Raw genomic sequence first — 7,748 nt, forward strand, 5'->3', positions numbered from 1 at the left:
GTTACAACAGGTTTCAACACATATACAATCATCCATGTGTGGGTGTGAGAAAATTTCTTCCCATGTCTAAGATCAAGTGAGCTCTTGATGACTACAATCTTTTCAACCACAAAGGAGAGCTTGCAATTATTACAGAGTTTTGTCTGATGGTAGGGCAAACTGATTTTCCATGGTATCATTAATTCTATTATCAGCCTTACTCTCTTAGAAACTTTGCGCTTCTTCAATTGTGCTTAGCTTTTTACCTTATATGCTGCCAGAAGCAAAAGAAAAACAGGGGCAAAAGGGCCTCAGTTGTTATGTGAGAATGAACAAAGGCAAAGCAGAAGTTGTAATGATAAAACAAAATAATTATTCAAAATCTTTAGTTTTTCTGAAAGGAATATGGATAATAGTATGCTGAAAGAAGTTACAGCTATCAACTAGAAACACATGACCATGTTTTATAAAACTGACAATCTCTTTCAACCTTATTCTCACCACATATAAAATAGATGCTAATAATATGACTAGAGATCTAATGAGGATGATAATGCTGTTGACTCAGTAGATGAAACATTTGAAAGTAAAATAAAAGGAAACACAAGGAATTTTTCAAAAGTCTCTCCATGGAAACTTTCAACATTCCTATCAGCTAAAAGTATCACTTAAAATAAATCAGTCTGAATTTATGAAAATGAACCAAATCATTTCAAGATGTCCTATCTATGATTCCTCTGATTCTCTATATAACATGGGATTACTTCCATCAGTATCCAAAGACATCAATAATTACCATGTTAAGATATTTAAAATATTCATAATTTGTAGCCAATGGAAAAAAATCTCAAAATCTAGCCAATGCTATTCTTTAATGTGCTATAAATAATATCAGTGAACACTGCAGTTCTTGGTCACTCTGCAGTCTTGAGACTTCTGCTGAAAAGCAAAAGATTATTAGAAGGGTTGTGGATGTGGGGGAGAAGAGTTGACACACCTATAATTTCCTGATTCATAAGTTATTTCCATATACTTGGGAGGTGACAGAGCATAATGGTTACAATCTGGATTCTGGCACAACCCTGCCTAACACTGGCTTTGTGGCATTGGGTGAGTCTTCTTACCTCTCTAACGTAAAACCAAATTCCATCATCCATAATATAAAGACAACAATACTGCTCAGTCCATAGGATTATCATGAGCATTAAAAAAGAGAACACTAATGAAAGCAAAGTATCAAGCAAAGAGGCAACCATATAGTAAAAATTCAATCTATTAACTGCTACTGTTTTTATCTTAAAATTCTACACATTATTAAAGTATCAAAAATATTGCTTTGAATTAGCTGACTTTGTTCAAATTCCATCACTCATTGGCTGTATGATCTTAAGAAGTCCCCCATTTAGTGTGTAGCAATTTTCCTCATCTCTAAAATTACGAACCATAACTGGGTGTGGAGAAGATGAATGAGGCGCTGTGTGTGTGCTTTAATCTGCTGAGAAAGTCTAATTAGAATGCATTTCCAAGTATTTATCTACTGCCCATTTACTGCTATGCCAGCATGTCCTGAAGTAGACACCGTGGTACTAGTCTGGGTGGTTTACCAGGAGGTTATGCCCTCACCTTCCTCAGAAGAGCAGCAAGGTCAATAAGCTTGCAGAATCCCACCTTTTTCTTCACCACAGAACATCTCAAAGCCCTTACAGTGCATAGCGAAGCTCTGATGCGTGTTGCAGTTTACAGCATTTCCCAGAAAACTTTCTTCTTGGGTCATCTCCTGGGAGTAGCGTTCTGTGGGACATACTACTGAACTCCTGGGTTAGACTCTCACAAGTGGGACACACAGAGAGATCCCATGACAGGGCTTCTGGGATAAAAGATCTTATGTGGAGAAGTGGACTTTGGCCTCTGGAGTTCTAAAAATGATACTGAAATCATATTATGTGACTCAATTCAAAATCAAGACTTTTCCCACTGTTGTTATTAAGTTACAAGTGCTTTGCTGGCATCTACAACAAATTGGACACACTGGTTAGGAGAAGTTTAATTTCAAAGAAGATTTTTAAGAAAAAAAAACTTGTTTGTACAGCAAAACAATTCAAAGACAACTGTTTTTCTCTGTTGAATAGATGCTTAGGATAAGGAAGTCAGAGAAAAGAGGCTTGCTGACCTTTGCTAATAATGTCAGGATGTTGATGTAATATCCAAGCTACCACTGCTTCAGTTGAAGATAAGTGAGAAATCTTTCCTGTCACTAGAACATGCTATCTTTTCTAACCTTGGTTTCATGTTAAATATGCATACTGCCAATATTCAGACAAAGTGTAATATTGACATCGACTTTTCTCTCTGGAATCCAGAAAATCCAGTATTACCAAGTAAAGACAAAGTTAATCTGAGTTTTAGAAATTAAAACTGTAAACATATCTCTTTTGCATATAGATGCGAGTTTTCACTTTCACAGATAATAGTTTTTTAAAAATTAAGAGTCAAAAAGTTATTGGGAAAGGAAAAAAAAATCATAAAATTATGAAAGGGCCCTTACTAAAAATTAGCATTTACCAAACATTCATTTGTAAAAAGTAGCAGATACAGTGTTCTAAGGACTGTATACTACTTTATTTAGTCTTCATGACAACCATATCTGATAGATAATCATAGTTTAAAAAATTTGATTACAAATTATTTCACTTATATACACACATAAATATGCACACATTAAAAATTGGTTACAAATTATTTCACTTATATACACACACACATATGCACACACACACATATATAAAGAGTAATTTCGCAAACATCAAAGTGTATACCCAGTAGCTTATATGATAGGACATCTCCTATACAACAAAATTGAAGCCCACAATACCCTTTCTTCACCACACATCCCTCCTAATATCCCTAGTCTGTGTGTGAAGGAGTCAAGGCTCTGAGATGCAGAGTAACTCAGCCCATGTAGCTGGGCTGCGATCAGATCCTAACCTAAAGCTAGTCTGACTTCAAAGACGACGGAATGCAATCATGTGCTCTAAGGCCACTACTGCCTAAGTCATCCCTCTTAGAGGTGACAAACTGAGGTAGTAATAGTTAAGACACTGTCCAACCTCACATTACTGCTGAGCAGCACAACCGATTTTAAAACCTACATTACATTTAGTTATTGTAGTCACACTCTTTTTTTGTCTCAAAAATTAACATGAGAAAAAACAGTCACATTTAATTAAGAGTTTTTTGTAAAAATGATATGAGGAGTTCTATCACTCTTTTTTAATTATTGAAGTACTCTTTACTAGACTATTAAGACAATAGTCTAATGAGAGATGACTATCTTACTTCCAGCAAAGGTTGTTCACTTTGCATAGCTCCTGAAAGATGCTTTGTAAATGAAGGTGTCAGTGTATTAAAGTGCTCCTTCTCACACTTCAGTTTGCACACTAATCATCTGGGGATCCTGTCAAAAGGTAGGGCCTGGAAAGTATACATTTCCAAAAAGCTCTTACTAGCGACTATTCTACTGGTTCCTGAAAGATATATTCTGAGTAGCAACAGACTTAAAAAGCCTTCATTATTAAGAGGGATACTGCCACGAATATTTTTTAAAGTGAAAGAAAATCCCCAAGATAAAAGTTTTGCATGGTTTAATTTTAATATCTATTCCTAAAATTGGAACACATCTATATCTGATACTTATTTTCACTCCAGATTTCATTTATAAGTTCAGGAAAGACAACAATAAGTTCCAGGATCTATATTTAAGCCAAGATGACATTTCTGACACCTGGATAAAAGTGTCAATTTAGGAATTACCTGAGCATACTGTGGAAAATAAACAAAGAAATAGGATAAGAAGGTTTGTGCAAGCGTAGGTTTATACACCATATACAGGGAACAAGCAATCAATGTTTACTGACAAGAAAATAGCAAATCTCAGTGGGGAGACAGATGGTATCTTATCATACATCTAATAAGGTATGAAATATGACAGTTGAGAGAAAAAATAAACCTCATAAAACTCATATCACAGTCCAGTCCTAAAAACCGTACTGCTTTTTCACATTCCATATTCTACACTGCTGGATGTACTGCAATGCTATGAAAGCAATGGTCAGCTACCAGTTGGGACTTTCAAAAATCTTAATATTTCTATGGCAAATGTCATCACCCTTAAGAGAAACCAAAGACTATTAATTTCAGACTTAATTGCATAAGTAATCCCCTCAAACTGTGTTCTTCCATGACTTCTTTTCTAACATTTTCTCCCCTGGATAGGAATATATGATGGGTATCCTTGGAGACAAAGGGCAGGAAACCATTTCAAGGCATTTAGAATTGTGAGATATGTGCCTGGGTCTCACTTTGAGCACACAAAGTAAATGTATCTTGGGTAAATAATTGTTTCTCTGAATCTCAGCCCCCTCAATAGCTCTCAGAATTGTTGGGATTACATTAGATATAAAAAACATATAACAATTCAAAATACATATGAAGATAGAGGTTTAAAATTTGTCTATATGAAAAATCAGACTGGACAAGCAATAACAGTGATTTGATGCTTGAACCATTGAGCAAATTGTTGACAGTGAAGTACTTTTACTTGTAAGAAACTAACGTTCCAAAGATAACTTGTAAGTCATAGAGAAATGGCAGTTTTATAATGGAGAGATCAATGTCTCACTTCCACTGATTCTGAGCATCGCTAAAAGTGGGGCAATAATCACAACAATAATAATATATGCATCCTATTGTGATACAATTAGAAGCACATAGCACCTTTGAGAACTTTTACCAAAAACACTTAGCCTGAATCTAATCAAGTCTTTAGGTCAAATTTCAGGTTTATACAGAAATACAGGGATAGTGCACCAAGTAAAAGATAAACTACTCCAAAGCAGTGAGTACACTTTAGGATGTGAGCCATGTCACAGAACAACTGACCCTGGTTTCCTGTGTGGGGTGGGGGTCAGGGACAGATTAAAAGTGACTAAAGAGACACAATAACTAATATGTAGACTTTGTTTGGATCCTTGTTTGTACAAACCAAAGGCGAAAAGACATGTTTAGGATAACTTCGGGAATTTGAATATGACTTGAGTATTAGATAATATTAAAGAAAAACTATTAGTATTCTTAGGTGTGCTCATAACATTGTGGCAATGCAAGAAAATAGTTAGAGATGCAAATGAAATAGGAAAAAAGTCAAGAAATCCTTAATACATTTTTAGTTTATTAACAGATTTTGAAGTCTCAAAAGACTTGTAAGGTCAAAAGACCTTCTGAGCTGGCAGCAACAGTAGGTACAGGGTCATTTCTCTGCCTGCAACAGGCCATCTCCTATTTTAGTCTCTTGGCAAAGCAGGAGCTTTCCAGGGGTCCCAAAGAACTGGTAGGTGAAGTAGGGGCAAACCTTGGTTCATTTATTCTCAAAATAAGCAGCCTCCATTTCAAAATCCTCAGAATGGAAGCAATTCAATATACGAATCTCATGTGCCAGTGGTCCCATGGGCCATTAAGTCTCTATAGTTTTCTCTTTTGGGCTGAAATCAACTACATTTTTAATCTGAAGTAAATTTGTTTTTGTGAAAAGCAATAAAAAGGCTGAATTAAATCCACTCAGCCATTTAAAAATTAGGTGACAAATGCAGAGATATTTACCTGTTTTCCCTGTAGGAAATTTTATGCCTTGGTAATTCAGATTTTACTGGACATCACACTTTTAATGTCCTCTTGTCTTGTTCTTTGTCAGAAATAATAGTGAAATAGTTTTTCTTTCCCTTCTATTTTTCAAGAATAGCGTGCATCATAAAAATCATTTACACACAACCTTTAAGCACAACCACTAAACATGCTCAAATGCAAAAATGGAGCTATACAGTATTAGTTCTCAAGGATTTTAATTTTTCGATGAAAGAAAACAAAGACTATTCTTTTCTTCTGCAGTAAATGTAAATATGTTAAACACTGAATAAAAAGGCCACAATTGTGATTATAATTTGAGTTTGAAGATGCTGACTATAAAAACTAATGTGGGTCTCAATAAACTCCAAATAGTATAATAATGAACAAGCCTGATCCATTCAATACAAATTAAGAACTTCACCAAAGAGGCATAAAAAAATACACCTTATCTTTCTGATACTTAGTATATTTAAACTTATGTACTTTTCTCAAATAAAATATGAATAGGCAAATTATTTATGACTCTATTAGTAAGGAAAAGTTATTTGAATAATGTAAAACAAAATCTTGACAAGACACATCTGATATAAGTTGGCCCGGACAAAAATTCCACTTTCCCATTAGATATTTCTCAGTAGCAATAAATGATTTAGAAATAAGTTCTTGGTTTACGTCAAAGAAAATTCTAAAATAAATATAAATATGGAATTTTTCCAAGTAATATAATAAAATACTTTTAATAAAACATAGATTTATTAAAGCAGAATATAAAAGCATACACAGACTAGGCAGCAGAGGGGGGAACCCAGGCATTAGTTTTATTGTTGTTCTTTATACCTTTATTTATAGTTTACAAACATAGTTTTATGTCCATATATTTAATAAAAACAATAGTAAATGTGTATGTACACACATATATTTGCTATAGGGGTATGTGTGTGTATTTACATAAAATTTACATATGTAAAACATATTTACATATGTGTATATTTACATAAAAATGTATAGAACCAAAATACGTCCTCAAAGTTTCTATGTGTAACATTTTCCAAGATTATGATATATAAGGACAATGTTATTTATTGACACCCTGCTTTGTTTCACAACTGTTCTGCTTCTGTTGTAAGCATTAGGGAAGATCATTGGGAAAGTAGGGAAGAAAGCTCCAACCTAAGAGAAACTTATTCTTTTTTGTTTTTTTTTTTTAAAAAAGAAGCTCAATCATAACTCTATTTTTAAAAGGTGGGGTGGTAAGGGGGTAACACAGAGATACCTAATCTTGTTTAAATATTATCCTTTGAAGCTTTTCCTACCAAAAAATCTACCTAGCCTAAAATTATTGTTGATATGGTTTGGATGTTTTATCCCCTCCAGATCTCATGTTGAAATATGATCCCCAATGCTGGAGGTGGGGCCTGGTGAGAAGTATTGGATCATAGGGACAGATCCCAGCTTAGCACCATCCCCTTGGTGATGAGTGAGTTCTTGCTATTACTTCACACAAGAGCTAGATGATTAAGAGCATCTCTCTTGCTCTGTCTCTATGTGATGCACGTGCTTCTCCTTCACCTTCTGTCATGACTGTAAGCTTCCTGAGGCCCTCACCAGGGGCCAAGCAGATGCTCATGCTATGCCTGTATAGCCTACAGAAATCAAGCCAAATACACCTATTTTCTTTACAAATTTCCCAGCCTCTGGTATTCTGTTATAGCAACACAGAACAGACTAATACAATCATATATTATTATATACAAGACACAAGACATTTCTGCAAATATTTGGTATATTATCACACAGCATGTAGCTCCTATGGAAATAGCTAATAAGAACTAGATTAATACATCAAGTAGAAATGGCAGTGAACAGTAAAGTTATACATGACAATATGGTTTAACACAGTGCTGATGTCACAAATGCCAAGACACTGTCCTCAAATGATTTTTGAGGTGAAGTAGGCCCCTGATACCACAAATGTGTAAGCATTAGCTGATCATAGGGATCACTGGTCTAAGTCAGTGGATCATTTGCTACTCCCTCTAGTCCCAAGACTGCTGGCCCTCACTCATGGCAGCTTTCCTACTGTTGCCTGT

This window comes from Aotus nancymaae, unplaced genomic scaffold (assembly GCF_030222135.1).
Source record: "Aotus nancymaae isolate 86718 unplaced genomic scaffold, 86718_ANA_hifiasm-v0.15.2.pri h1tg000040l, whole genome shotgun sequence".
NCBI classification, from domain to species: domain Eukaryota; kingdom Metazoa; phylum Chordata; class Mammalia; order Primates; family Aotidae; genus Aotus; species Aotus nancymaae.